General features: G+C 41.6%; 1 protein-coding gene across 1 annotated transcript in view; it reads right to left on the minus strand.

Annotated features, from left to right (window-relative positions):
* The window catches only part of TNFRSF21 (TNF receptor superfamily member 21), a 66,158-nt gene that overhangs the window by 3,621 nt on the left and 46,821 nt on the right, over window positions 1-15,716 (minus strand). The window lies entirely within an intron of this gene.

A 15,716-nucleotide genomic window follows, 5' to 3' on the forward strand; every position in this document is an offset into this window, starting at 1 on the left:
GTGGAACAGGACAAGAGAGTGAAGAGGAAGACCTCCAACTTAAAATATAATTTCATAGAGCTGTTAAAGGTCTTAGATGATATCTAGAACATTCCCCTCTGTATGGGTTGAATTATATATCCCAAAATTCATATGCTGAAATCGAAACTTCCTGAGCCTCAGAATATGACTGTACATGGAGACAGGGCCAACTAAGTAACTTCAAAAAGAGGTGATTAAGGGATAGTTGGGTCCTACTCCAATATGACTGGTGTCCTTATAAGAAGCCATTAGGACACAGACACACACAGTGGGAAGACCATGTGAAGACAGAGGGTGAAGGCTACCATCTTCTACAAGCCAAGGAGAGAAGCCTGAGGACCCCTTTATCTCAAACTTCTAGCCTCCAGAATTGGGACAAAAATAAGCTTCTGCTGCGAGGGTCAGAAAGACAGTAACAAGTAAGCAAACAAACAAGAAGGTTTCAGATGGAGATGGTGAGCTTCATGACCATTGGCTGGTACATGGAGAATGGATCTTAGGGGGGCAAGAAATAAGATAGAGAGACCAGTTAGGATGCTGCTACAGTGGTTGGGGAAGGTAAAAACCACGGCTTGCACCCAGCTGTGCAGTGGGGAAATGATAGGTGATATCACCCCATTTTACAGGTGAAATGACTAAGGCCCAGAGAGGGCACATAGCCATTGGGAGAAGGCCAGTGCTCAACTCAGGTCTGCTTGATACCTCTACTTGGCTTGTCATTTGCCACTAGTCTTTAGAACTCTGGCAGGCACTTGTGGCATCTTCCAAATCCATTGACCTTAATCTTTTTATTGGTTCTTCTGGCACAGATGCAAATCTGGGAGTCAGGTGGCCAGATCCCATGGGGCAGGGTTCAGGGAGTGTTCATCACCACTCATTAGAACCCTATGGCTTCACTTACACATGACAAGCAAAACATTTTCAAGTTCCTCAATTGAGAAGACATTGACCCTCATTTCAAAGTATTAGGTTGAAGAGTTGTAAAAAGCACAAAGCAAACACAGCTGCCTCTTTTACAACCTATAAGGCCTGAGAAATTCTTGCAACTGACTGCAGATTCCAAGACCATCAATTATTGCACGAGTCTACCGTTCCAACAGCATTTGTCCTCTGCACAACCACCCATACCCTGAGTTTAAGACTTGGGTAATGCATTCCCAGCTGCCCCCTTCTGATCCACAAAGTTTTATGTATATGCTTTTAAATTTTTTAATTCAACAGGGCCCCAGCATGTGCCCCTCCGCCCTGAAAATGCACATGGCCATTCATGCCAATACACATTTTTATTCACTCAATTAGACAAAGAGCACTTGTCTACACTTTGGTTCTCAGGGACAACATTACATTGGACAACACGGCCAGTCAATATAGTGCCCTGTTCTTGCTTAAAAAAAGAAATTCCTGCCCCCAAATCACATGCCAACAGACTAAGGAGTCCACCCACCCATTTCCTGAACTTAGTTCAAAACTTTAAATATTTAATTTTTTCTCCACTTTTGCCAGAGGATCCTACCCATGGAAATTAAATGCATGATTTCCAACATCATTCAGAAAGACAGAATGCTGCAGAATGCTCTCTTATAATTAACAATGAGTCAAGAGAATATGAAAATGCCCCTAAAAATGGTTTTAGCATCACCACAGTGGGGCTAACAACCATAGCCAAAGCCCGAGATCACGTGACAACCATCTTCCTAGAAAATCTCTTCAGCTACTAAGTGTAGATATTCCTTGCTTTATGCAGGATACACAGCAGCCAGTTGCATTCCAGATTTCTCTAAAGTTATTTGCATTTTTTTCCTATAAGAAAAGAAAACCTTGCTCATAGAAACTTAATTTCCTTCCTCCCTTGAACTTACTCTTTACAATACCCATCAAAATTGCATTGCAACACAGCAACTCAAGCATTGTATGACCTATGATAGCTCTAACTGGAAATGAAGTCATCAGGATATGTGGAATAAATTAATTCTTTATTGATTCAGAAAGTTCACTGCTGAGTTCACAGCAAATAAAGAACACCTCTAAAAAGACTTAGATACTAAAAGACAAATACTCTATTTTTTTTAAAGTTCTTTTTTTTTTTTTAAAGATTGTATTTATTTATTTGAGAGAGAGCGAGCACAAGAGGGGGTAGGGTCAGAGGGAGAAGCAGACTCCCTGCCAAGCAGGGAGCCCGATGCAGGACTCGATCCCAGGAATCTGGGATCATGACCTGAGCCGAAGTCAGTCACTTAACCAACTGATCCACCCAGGCGCCCCAAAAGACAAATACTCTAAACAAGAAAGTCAGAAAAGAGTCTCATCCTCTTGCAAAAGCTGTAAACATAAACTTATCCAAATATTCACAAAATAGATTACGAGTGACTTAATTTATTCCTTATGCATCTTAGAGCCTTCCAAGTTCTCTACAGGGACATATTAATATTAACTTTTATAATTATAAAAACAATACATGTTATTTTTTAAAAGCAGTTACCACTGATAAGTATGTTTTCCTTTTGCTAACTTGAAAATGTTATGGCTGCTGTGGATCCTATTTATATTGGTAGCCAAGGAACAGGAGAGTTGGAAGATCACCTACTTGTCCGAGCACCTCTCTAGACTTTTGTTAAGAGTTCTCAGGCCTAAAAGGGCAACACTGCCCCCCCAACTTATTGCAGTGAGGTACATATTAAGCCTTAAGAGAAAGGCCCCTCGGGAAACTTGGCCAGTGAAGGCGATCTATCCACCAGATAATCGAAGTCCCTTTGCAGAAACTTAAAAGATACAATTCTTTTTTTTTTTTTTAAAGATGTTTATTTATTTATTGAGAAAGATAGTGATAGAGAGCATGAGAGGGGGAGAGTCAGAGGGAGAAGCAGACTCCCTGATGAGCAGGGAGCCCGATGCGGGACTCGATCCCGGGACTCCAGGATCATGACCTGAGCCGAAGGCAGCCGCTTAACCAACTGAGCCACCCAGGCGCCCCAAAAGATACAATTCTTTTTGCCTCCCAGCCATGAGCTCATCATGCTCACTTGGAAGACTCACTGGGGAAATGAGGTAGAGACGGTAAGACACACAGAAAGGGGAGGAGGCAGGGATGATGAGGGGAGAGCTCCCCAAGCAGCCAAAACCAGACCGGTGGTTCTATTGTGTGAACTTCAAGAGCATGCAATTTATTTTGGCCAAATGAGCCCCCAAATGTCCTCCTGATTAGTCTCCATGCAAGTACACTTAGTCCTTCCAGATACTGTATTTATTAGTCCCAAGTGATAGAGGAAGAGAGAGAAACGGTTCACCTCCAAGTCCACGGCTGAGTCACACCTAACTAAAGCTGCTCTGCTGACCTGTTTTCCTTTTGATTACCAGAACCACTGAGTCCAAGGAACCAGCCAAATGGATGAGGTAAACAAGGTATTGATTGAAATTTGGGGGCTTGAACACCTCTGGGCTACAGAAGTTTGTAGCCGCGTTAGTGAGAACGGGGACTGAACCTGTATTTGGGCTACGCTGGAATGAGCCATTTCCAGCTGTGTCCGGACAACCCTCTGCTCCTACAGGTTCCAAAGTGAAGTGCCCACTCCGGGTGCTCAGCTGAATTACAACCTGAAACTGAAGCTCAAAAATAAGTCTTCTCTTTTAGTATCAAACCAAAAAGCACTTTCCCCATCGACTGGCCCGTCTTAAGAGGATACACTGTGGAGGCTGAAGAGTCTTCTAGTCCTTGGGGATGGTCCAGTAATGGGTGGTAAAGGAACATCCTTGCAAGTCTTGGTCATGGCAAAAGTGAAATGAAACAAGGTTCTAAGACTACCTTTCTTCCCTCCTATGATCTAGCAGCTTTCCTAAGTATACTCTCTGCCTCAGAAGCAGTCTTTCCAGCGTGCATTGTAATGTTCCTCATAGTCAACTCCTAAACATCAAAGTCATTAATATCCTGGGATTTCACTGCAAGGGAAGAGAGGAAACAGACCTCTAACTGGCTGTGTGGTCTTAGAAAAATCCCTTCCCTCCTTAGACCTGTTTCCTCATTTCTGAACAAAAATCATAGACCAGGTCATCTCTGTTCAACTTATGTTTTATTTATTGTCTGCCCTTCTCTTGCTATGCCATTCTCCCCGCCCCCAACCCACCTGCCCCAACTCCCTTTCTCCTTTCAAGTTACCCCCCGACTGATTCACCCAACTAAGGTTTACCACTGCGTTATTTTCAATTACTACCCAATTACAATCTTCCTGTGGTTGCACAATCTGTTTTCATAAAACTAATTAACAACTTTGATGCATCAATGACCCCCTGAAATGAAGCATTAATTGCCCAGCTTAGATGCTCCTTGCCAATCTGCTAAAGGGGTTCAACTTAACCCCTTGGCTCCAGGCACTACCTAGTTGGATTCCACATGGCCCCTTTTCCCCCACTCTATAGCCAGATATGCCTGATAGGTTCAAGAAGAAGCTTCCTTACAGTCAAAGGTTACCCTTTCCACTGAACTTTCCCTCCAGACCTCATTCAACACTTAGAAAGTGGGGAAAATCCTATGCCACATTTGTGAAATTTTCCATCACTTCAATAATGGTTTTTAAAAGCCCATTTGCTAAATTCAATGAAAAGTAATTGCTATTCCATCTGAGCTGACCAGCTTGTTGCTCAGATCCAGTAAACAACAGGGACTTTAAGAAATAAACCAATACCAGTACTGTGCAAAATGATTCAGCATGAAATATAAGTAATCCATTCGCTGTGAAGGTAGCTCTTATGAGCTTCATCTGACAGATGAGAAAACTGAGCCTCTAAGAGGTTTGGATAACCTGCCCAAGGTCACAAAGCAAGGATTCAAGATCAGGTTCGTCTAGTTTCTAAGTGATCCTCCTTGCTGAGCTATGTCACTTCTCTGTCTGGACCCACTAGACATTTACAGGAAATGTCAAACCCCCATACACGCAATACAAGCAATTACATGACCACAAGATGCTGCTCTGGCTTCTGAGCCAGAGGGAAGGGGCAAAAGGCAGGGTCCACAAGGATCTGTAACTCAATGGCAAGCTCTGAGATAAAGATGAGAGATTCTGTAAATATCAGACACTTCAACTGTGGCCCAATAACTTGGCTTTGTATTTGAAAATATTCCAGATCCCAACAGACCAGTGACTGTTTAAAAAAAACAAACACATTCAATTGCCACTAAAATTTCATCTCAAAGGAATTACAGTCACAAATAAATACATAACTAAAATTATTTAAGGATGATGATAGTATGTCAAGCTTGTTACCCCTGCTCTCCCAAGAGCTCATGTAATCAAAATCAAATTAGATTTCATGACCTCCTATAGGTCTAGTAAGTACATAAGAATGGGCTCTGATAAAAGCAAGGGCTATCTCCCTTGACATATGAGTATCTAGATACTGAGTCTATGTAGTTCCTGTGTTTAGAGAACAGGAATGCAGATAATAAGGAGAGCTTTGTTATCTAAATCTATGTAGTTCCAGGATTTCAGATATAAATGAGGGTTCAGATAATGACAGTTACCAACTCTTTCTCCAAAAATTATCTGAATCTATTCAATTCCTAAGTTCAGATAGTGAATAATACCTGAGAAATACAATGATTTCTCCTTAAAAAAATGAAACAAATACAGCAGTGGTCCCCAACTTAATAAAAAGGAAAAATGAGTAGGAGACAATGACTTTATTCCTCTAGTGTGAATTCTTATTAAATTCAACTCAGAGTAAGAGGTCTTGGCAAGCATGATCCAAATTTACCCAGTAAAATTTTTTTTGCAAACAAAAAGAAAAAAAGGACATGGGAAGGTGCTGATTCCTTAGCCCTCAGAAGTAGTATCAGTTTTAAAGAAATTTGGAGGGAAGTCTTGGAAATGGAAATGTGAACTAGAAATATACATGCATGTATATAGATAAAGCAAAGATGTTAAAATGTGAATTAACTGTTAAATCTAGTTGGTAAGTTTATGGGTGTTTGCTGTACTGTGTTTTCAACTTTTTTTGTTTCGTAAGCCTTATTTTTTAGTTCAGAAAATAATTATACAAGAGGGCTAACAGCCAAATAACTATAAGACAAAAATTCCCCAAACTTTTCCTAGGCTTCTGACTCTTTAGTCTGTTGTTGTCTTTCCGTCTTTCTTCTCTTGCCCAGTCCCTGCCACAGGAAAGGGAGATAAGGAGGTGCTTCCATTGCATAAGCAGGGAACGGGGCTAACACTTAAATCAAAATCATCAGTTGCCAAGCAGACATTGCTGGTCTTATGTGGTCTAGATCCCCCCAAGGCCACTGGAGGTCATGGGATGGAAGCTGCAACAGGAGTGCAATGCCAAGAAGCCCTGCTTAGCTTCCCTGGGAAGCCCTTTGTCAGACCACCACCGTAGCAGAGCTGAGTGGACACTGAGCCTCCGAGAGCTGGGAGCCCCAGCAGAGCCCACAGAATGAAGGAACTCACCCTTGGGAGGCTCAGAGGATTACCTTGGCCAAAAAATGACAAAGCCACTGGGAAATTGTTTTAAAAGACACCTCACACCCACCCTAGATCTATCCAAGCATAGCATAATGAAAGTATTTTGTATCAGTTGCAACCTTCCTTAAGGCTATATTTAAACTTTATCCCAGGTTAGCTGGCCAGAGTGTGTTTCTCCCTGAACTACCCCAAGCCCAAGTCAAGGTAGTTGCCAGTCTTGCGTGTATATGTCATCCATCAATTCTGTTTATTTCTAAGAGTTAACTTCAAAACTGAATCCCAAAGCCTACGAATCCACCCACATTTAAGTCAAGGTGGCCAATCCTTGCCTAAATAAGGGATCTGTTCCTCTCCTGGATGCAGAGGGGAAGAGCCAGAGGAAGCCCCAAGTAGTGCTGTAGGAAGCTGCTAGAGCTGGTAAGAACCAGCTGGCTCGGGGAGGGTGAGCCCCGCCCAGCTGCGGGCGCATGTGTCTGCAAGCTGTCCCGGCTGCGGACATCAACAGTAACACTGCAGCCCTGAGCTGACTCACGGACTAGAAAGGAAGTGATTAGATAGAGTAAGTGGGCTCTCTTAGTTCAGAGCTGGAGCTCACTCACATTCAGACATACTGCTGAGCCTTACAAAAGCTCAGCCCCATGGACACATGAGGAGATCATGCTGCTGGAAATGACGTGGGCTTCCTTAAATTTCACTCACTGAGAACCCATTAGGAAGCCTTTCCCACAAAACAGCCTTTGAACAATTCTAACCATGAAAAGAAGCTGCATGAATCTTACAAGCTTGCCTTAAGGCGTTGTGGAAGATAGAAAGGAACTTCATAGGAAACTCATGACCTTGAGGTAAGAAGGCTCAAGCTCATCTCAGTGACTCAAAGTGTTTTGAACCTGCTCAATTTGATTAAATTAGTATTATTTAATAAAATTATTAGTTGGATGCATTCTTAGAATTAGAACTATACCTGGTACATAATTCCAAAAGTATGAAAGGGGCTACCATGAACAATACTTCTCCCTCAGCTACTCAGTTCCCCTGCTGGTGGTGACTCTTACCAGTTCCTCGTGTCCTCTTCCACACAGTCGATATACCAATAAATAGGTAATATATAGTCTCCACCTGATCCCAGCTCTTCTGTATTTATTACATTTTTTTACTTTTACTTTTTTTTAACACAATATGGTGGCCGAGCGCACCCACTGTTCTGCACTTTGCCTTTTTTCCATTTAAAAACAGTTCTTGAGGTTAGCACATAAATGGCTGACTAACTCCTTTCGACAAGTGCAGACTGTCCCACTGTGTGGATGTTCCACAACTTACACGACCAGTTCTCTGTTGAAGGGCATTTATGCAGAGGAATACTTGGACTTGCAATTTCTACACACGTGGCGGAGGTAGGTGCGACTACATGTAGGACATATTCCTGGGAGTGCAAGGTCAGTAGTCAACTGCCATACACTTTGGTAGATAATACAGATGGTTCTCCATAAGGGTTGGGCTAATGTACACACACATTAGCAATGGATACTGTGCTTCTTTCCCTACACCCTCACAACACAAAAAAAATGGTGTCATACTTTTCCCTCCTTACCATCTAAGAGCTTAAAATTGTATCTCAGTGTAGGTTTCCATTTTAATTCTTCTTATTCTGAACAAGGCTAAAAAACCTATACCTTTAAGAATCTTCAGTATTTCCTTTTCTGTGAACTCTCTTGTTCACAGACTGCCCATTTTTCTTTTGGGTCATTGGTCTCTTAATTAATTTGTAAAAGCTCTTCATTTTTTTTTTTTTAAGGCTATTAACCCTATGTTGCAAACAACTTCTCCCAGTCATTATTCTGTCTTTTGATTTGGCCTATGATGCTTTCTGGCTTGTACATTTATTGTTAAGGAGTTGATTCTTTCTTGTATGACTTCAGTGTTTTCTATTATTGTCAGAAGAGACTTACCTACTGTTGTGAGATTAAAAACAAAGAATTTCCCCGTGTTTTTTTCTAGTTCTTTTTTTGGTGACAAGTCATTTTAATGGTTGGTCATTCCATGTCCCCTGACAAAGTCCAACTGTGGATAAATCAAAGTTTCTCTGTGAAAAAAAAAATGTAATGGGAGAATCAGGAGTGACAGCTGATGCTCCCAAAGAATATGAGGAATAAGTGTTTAAAATGTTGAAATCAACTGGTGTATCATAAAACCTACTGTTGACCATGATGCAATTTCTCATTAGCAAGTGCATCTGCTATTGGCACATGAGTTATAACAGATCAAGAGACAGTCTCATAAACATAGGATGGAGAAGCTAGGCCCAAACTGGAAGCTATGAAGCTTTATCCAGATATGAGTTTTGGCTCCAAAAATAAGTAAAAATATGATATCCAGCACTGGTAGTTGATGGAGAAAATAAGCTTGTTTTCACAATATTGATTCTGATTTCCTCTCAGTGGATTCTTTGAGAAAGCCAGTAAGGGTGTGTATTAAGGGGTGGAAAGTGTCATCAACTAATAAATTCGGCCTTTTCTGAACATGGAGACACTGTGTCTCAGGAGAAAAATAAAAGGCCACTTCAAATCCACAGAATATCCTCTAAATTGTGGCTCATACCTATCCCTCCTATAAAACTGTCAGCATCTTCAGGGAGGATTCCCTGTTTTTGTGTTTTGTTTTGTATGTGTTTTGTATGCATGAGTTTTCATCTAGTATCTCCAGTGTCTGGCACAGGGCTCGAACCATAATGGGTGTTCCATTTGTGTTTACTAAATAAGTTGCTTATGTTAATCGATCTTATCCTTAAAGGCAATTTTAAAAAGAAAAAAAAAAGCATGTGTGAATACATGTTAAGAGAAAGAGTGTATCGATCTCAAGACCCCAAGAATCTGCTTCTAGACTTCTCCTTATAAACTGTACACTCAAGCTCAACTATCATATTTTATTAATTCTATGGTGTATATTTTTTCACATTTTAACATCTCTCAAATAGGGATATATCTTACAACTATAAATGGTAATGTTTTAATAGCTTCCTTAGTCGTGTGTATAATGGTGCATCATACACTGAACATGGCCTTCAACAAAATACAGAAATATGTCTGAATTCTAATACCAACCTATACCTCTCAGGACCATGAAAGCTTGCTAGGTAATCACAGATGTCAAGCACCCAGGGTTTGGGAAACAGTAGATACTCAGCAAATGTTGGCTCCCTTTCTCCTTAATGTGCAAAGTGGTATCATTTGCTCCTGAGTCAGCAAAGGAGAATGCAGAATTCAAATTTCAACATAGAAGATTGCAGCAAACATGTATTGAGCCCCTATTCAATGAGCCCCTGCACTCAAAGTGCAGAACTGGGCATTTATCTTTATGATCTCTGGTATCTACACTCTCTCTAATCCTCCCCAGACCCTTACGGGCAGCTATGAACTTAAGAAGTCAAAAGTCAAATTGTTGGATGCACCGGTCCCTTCTATTAGTTCTTAGAGATTCAAAGTTCGAACTCCAGCCCTGCCATGAAGTGAGACATCGTACCTTTATTCCTGTACTTTTCACACTGCACAACAGTGAAAGCTTTCTGAAAAGCTTGCAACCGAGCAAAACACAACAAGATTCTCAGTAAAACAAGTGTTCTTTGCAGAGTCAAAGGCTTGAGAAGCCCTTGGTGTGATCAAGTAGGTAGGGCTCCGTAGGCAGAAACCAGATGGAAAATCTCAGGGATGAGGACCAAAATCCAGTCTTGAAAGAAACTACAGTCTGGTTTTTTTTTTTCTTTAAAAATGACTTTCAGGGGCGCCTGGGTGGCTCAGTCGTTAAGCGTCTGCCTTCGGCTCAGGTCATGGTCCCAGGGTCCTGGGATCGAGCCCCGCATCGGGCTCCCTGCTCGGCGGGAAGCCTGCTTCTCCCTCTCCCGCTCGCCCTGCTTGTGTTCCCTCTCTCTCTGTGTCTCTCTATGTCAAATAAATAAATAAAATCTTTAAAAAAAAAAAATGACTTTCAAATGGACAAATATATGTCTGCTATTGTTTTCTATGTGTTTTTTGGTGGGTCAGTACCCCTGCCTTCCTCTACAACCTTATAATTTCCTGTGTACCCTTCTGTTCTAACATCTGCTGATCACACTGAATTGTCATTATTTGTACAAGAGTCTCCATCTCGCTGACTGAGCTACTGAAAGGCCCGGAGACCACCTTCCTTTACATAGTACCAGAAACACAGCTGGTGCTCGACAAAAGGTTGTTGACTAACTAAATGAAACCTTGGAATATAATAATAAGTAGAACGGCCTGAAACGACACTGAACACCTAACAGCTTATTCACAGATCTCGCTTCTTTGTACACGATGACCGCCCTCCCCACAAGCACAGCTAAAAGGACCTGGGCCTCCTGTGTGGCAGCAATCCCTTTATAAAGTCCCCTTCTCACCACACCAGGGGTTCCCCAGAGCCCACAGTCACACGCTGCCAAGAAAGTAACTTGACCTCAAATGCCCCTCAGCGCTGTGGTCACACGGCAGAGGGCAGGCGCAAGATCCAGGCGAGTTCAGCTAACAACTTAGGGCCTGGGGGTAGTAATCCTTATTTTCTCAGAGATGACCAACTAGCACATTAAAGACAAAGACAAATTTGAACAGCCAAAAAGCCAGCAGTTAAACCTACAGCTGGTATTTGCCTCAACGCGCCCTCACTGTGTTAAATTTCTGAAAATAGCTGGTCTCAGTCAGACCATAGATAAGGACAGTTGCATCCTGCAGCTGGTAAACAAAAAAAATAAATCAGCAACTGTAATTCCCTCTGTGCAGAAGCAGTGGTGCTGTCCTTGCCAAAACAGAAAGCCCAGTGCTCCCGGTGCTGTTGAGATTCAAAGCCATCCAGTCTCCAAACGCTGTCTACTCTAGTTGGGGGGGGGGAGGGGGAGAGGCGTGGGGGGGGGGGAAGGGTCTCTGGGACATAGGTCTCCTGCATGGTTTCTGGAAGGGATCAAGAATCTCATTCTACTACACAGCAGCCCACAACAAGGTTGGCTTCAGGTCCACTAGTGTAGTTTTACTCTATCTAATCTAATGGAAGGAGGGAAGGAATGATAAGATACTCCCCTGCCTGACGAGCCCCAATTCTTTTTTATTTTAAAGATTTTCTTTCTTTCTTTTCTTTCTTTCTTTCTTTCTTTCTTTCTTTCTTTCTTTCTTTCTTTCGTTCTTTCTTTCTTTTCTTTCTTTCTTCTTTCTTTCTTTCTTTCTTTTTCTTTCGTTCTTTCTTTCTTTCTTTATGGAGGGGAGGGTAGAGGGAGAGGGAGAGAGGATCTCAGGCAAACTCTGCACCAAGCACAGAGAGCCCGACGTGGGGCTGATCTCACAACCCTGAGATCATGACCTGAGCCCAAACCAAGAGTCCAATGCTTAACCGACTGAGCCACCCAGGTGCCGCCCCAGCACCAATTTTTTACATTTGTGAGTCTCTGGTCAAAGCAGACAGCTGAAGTAACACTTCATATTATTTTAAATTCTTGTGGTTGTTTTTAAGATTAGCATTTTTTAATGTACATAAAATTCCTTTTTCCATCCCTTATCAAAATAAGACAAAAAAGGGATACTGAAATTCAAATCACAATTACTGCCGAACCTAGCCAGTAAGCATCGCTTTGCTACCTCACTTTCTTCTATCCCACAGTTTAACAAAACAGTACTTCATTTAATTCTGATAACCACTTGATTTCCCATGTTAAATAGAAAAATCTGAGTCCGAGAAATCAATTACCCAAGGTTTCCTATAGAGAAAAAAAACAAGTCCACCCCCTCCAAGCAGCGGAAAAAAAGAAAAAGAGTGCACTGGTTAAGCCTATTTGAATACACCAAGTCCAGGAAAGAAAAGAAAAGAGCAAAAGAGGGGAGAGGAGCGGGGAAAGGGAAGGGGAGGGGGGAGGCGGGGAGAGGAAGGGGAAAGCAGAGGGGAGGGGAGAGGAGGGGAGGGGAGGGGAGAGTAAACCTAGAAATTCAGTTGCTCAATTTTGTTTCCCTTTTTCTGACAGCCAGTGAGAAAGCAGACCATTATCTTCACACATACCATCACCTTTGTTTCTTCACTAGAGAAAACATCCCCAGCCTAGGAACATTTGCTCAGGCAGTAAGGAATAAATATTTACAATTAGCTGGAATTTCCAGTTCTTGGGCACTGAACCCGGATGGCAACCCTGATACTCAACCGTCCACTTTAAGCAGTGTTGGAACTGGAGGTGCCTCCCCACCCGACAGTCAGTAACGAACCCCTCAGTGTTCAGGATTTAAAGGATCCATTCTGTGAATGAGTTGGTGCTACTTAGGAGCCTTCTTCCATCTTGCTTGCCTCTAGAATCGGGAAATAATTGCAACTATGAATAGTAAACATTCACCAGGTACTTACTGTGGGACACACTCAACTAATCCTCACAACAGCTCACAGGACAGGCACTAACGGGGTTCCCATTTCCTCAAGGACAAACTGAGGCAGAGAGCCAGGTAACTTACCAGAATGTTCCCAAAGTGATATGCTGCCAGGGCAGGAATTTAACCTGGCACACATCTCTACACTCCTGTTCCCATTTGGGGCCGTAATGGCCGACTGATTAGCTATACATCCGGCAACTTCCCTCCTCCCACTCTTGTGGATTTATTCCCTTAAACCGTGTTAAGTATATATGTTTCTTCCATTCAACTGTAAGCTTCCTTGACAGCACTGACCCCGTTTTATACTCATCTTTGCGTTGCCCAAAGTGTCTGGTAAAATACTGTACACCTAATTTGTTATGTAATATAGATAGGAACATAAAATCACGACATCCCCTTTGCTCTTTAGCAGGGGAAACTTAAATCCAGATATGAAAGCATCAGGAGGAAATAACAGTCAAACTAAATTCTCTTTTCCAGCTATCCTTCAAAAACAAAGGGCACAGGTGCCCGGGTGGCTCAGTCAGAAGCGTCTGCCTTCGGCTCACATCATGATCTCAGGGTCCTGGGATCGAGTCCCAAGTTGGGCTCCCTGTTCAGCAGGGAGCCCGCTTCTCTCCCTCTCCCTCTGCCTCTCCCCTTGCTTGTGCTCTCTCTCTTTCAGAGCTCTCTTTCTGTCAAATAAATAAATAAAATCTTTTAAAAAGGGGGGGGCAAATAATGCAATTTTTTTATTTAGTTGGCATTTTCCAGACACAGAAAAACAGAATTTATTGCTAGAAACCTGCACTAAGTATTCTTGAGGCCAAAGAAAAATGACTCACGTAGAAGTTGAAGCTGCAGAAAGGAATGAAGAACAACAGAAAAGATCAATATGCAGGTAAATCCATGTGAATCCTGTGTTAAACCATACTAATTATGCCTTTTGGGGGCTAAGAAATGTGTGGTGTTAAAATTCACGACAATAAAAAACATAATGCAAGAGAAGGATAAATAGAATTAAAGTCTCCTTAGGCTGTCGTGCTGTTTGGAAACAGTAAGAAGTACACACTTAGGAAACGTCCCCCATGATTTAAGTGTGCAAGTTGTAATCTCTATGGGAACCATTAAAAGTAAAGTAAAACATTTATAACAAGCCACAAGAGGAGGAAAAGTGGAATAATAAAAAAAAACTTGATTAATACAAAGAAGGCAAGAAAGAAGAGAGAAAAAAAAAAAGAGAGAGAGGACAAATACAAAAAAAAAAAAATCAGATGGTAGATTTAAACCCAAATATATGAGGAATTACATGAGAAATGTAACCACACTGAAATTCTCTAATTCAATGACAAGCACTGTCGGACTAGATTTTTTTTGAAACCTTAAATATATGCTGCTTACAAAAGACTTTCTTTAAATAAAGCCTCAGGAAAAAAAAAAAAAAACAAAGTAAAAGGATGGAAAAAAAGAGATAGCATACATTTTGGAATGCTGTATTAGGGTTTTTAAATAGCTTTGGCAAAGTCCCAATAACTTCCAACTATTGTCCCACTGCTTTACCGCGTCTACCAAATGCTGATGCCCTGGACGGGAGGAACGCACAGGATTCTGGAAGGCTGCAGACGCTGAACTCGAAAAATACAACACATACCTCCGATAAAGAAAGAGTCAGGAAGGTGAATGGACAAATAAACTGGTACAATCAGACAATGGAATATTATTTGGAGCTAAAAAATGAGCCATCAAGTCATGCAAAGACGTGATGGAGCCTTAACTGCACGTTACTAAGTGAAAGAAGCCCATCTGAAAAGGCTGCATGATTCCCACCATAGGACATTCTGGAAAAGGCAAAATCATGGAGACAGTAAAAAGATTAGTGGTTGTCAGGGGTGGGGTGGGAGGAAGAACAGTCTCAATATTCTGTATGATAGTATAATGATGAATATATGTCATTATACATCTGTCCATACCTAAAGAATATACAACTTAGTGAGCTCTAAGGTATCGGCTTAGGGTGATTATTATATGTCAGTGTAGATTCATCCTTGGTAAAAAATGTACCATTCCGGTAAGTGATATTGACAGTGGGGAAGGCTATGCAAATGTTGGAGCAGAAGGTATATGGGAAATATCTGTACCTCCCTCTCAATTTTGTTTTAAACCTAAAACTGCTCTTAAAAACTTAATTTTTTTTTTTTAAAAAAAAGGACTCAAGGCACCTCAGTTGGTTAAGTGGCTGCCTTTGGCTCCGGTCATGATCTCAGGGTCCTGGGATGGAGCCCCGCATCGGGCTCCTTGCTCAGGGGGGAGCCTGCTTCTCCCTCTGCCTGCCGTTCCCCCTGCTTGTGTTTTCCTTCTCTCTCTCGTTCTCTCTGTGTCAAATAAATGAATTAAAAAAAATAAAAATTAAATAAATAAAGGACTCAACAGTACACCAAAAAGTGAATATTATTATATAATATTTTTAGTACACAAAGAAATTTTTTAAAACAAGAAAAAGTCAGACTGGGATGCATTTAATTAAAAAATGGCTAATAGGCCACCATGGTTAATAATGGACCAGCTGTTCCTAACAGAGGTAAATAAAAGGCACACCAGGCTAATCCTTTGAGTGGAATATAAGGTGGGTGCTCTCAGGTTCATGAATAGGAAAAAACATTAACCATTTTCAAATAATACACACACAGTCATTTTTACACATTAAGGTTCCATTAACTCCTAGGGCCAAGTCTCAAGTCCCCAGCAGGACCACAATACACAAAGAATACAAATCCATCATCAAGTGGGAAGAATAAGTCTCAATTATGCCCCCTGCATTCTGTCTTGTTTGACTCAACTAATCTCAGAGATAACCTGCAGA

Source organism: Leptonychotes weddellii, chromosome 8, assembly GCF_054177405.1.
Source record: "Leptonychotes weddellii isolate Sample4059 chromosome 8, ASM5417740v2, whole genome shotgun sequence".
NCBI lineage: Eukaryota > Metazoa > Chordata > Mammalia > Carnivora > Phocidae > Leptonychotes > Leptonychotes weddellii.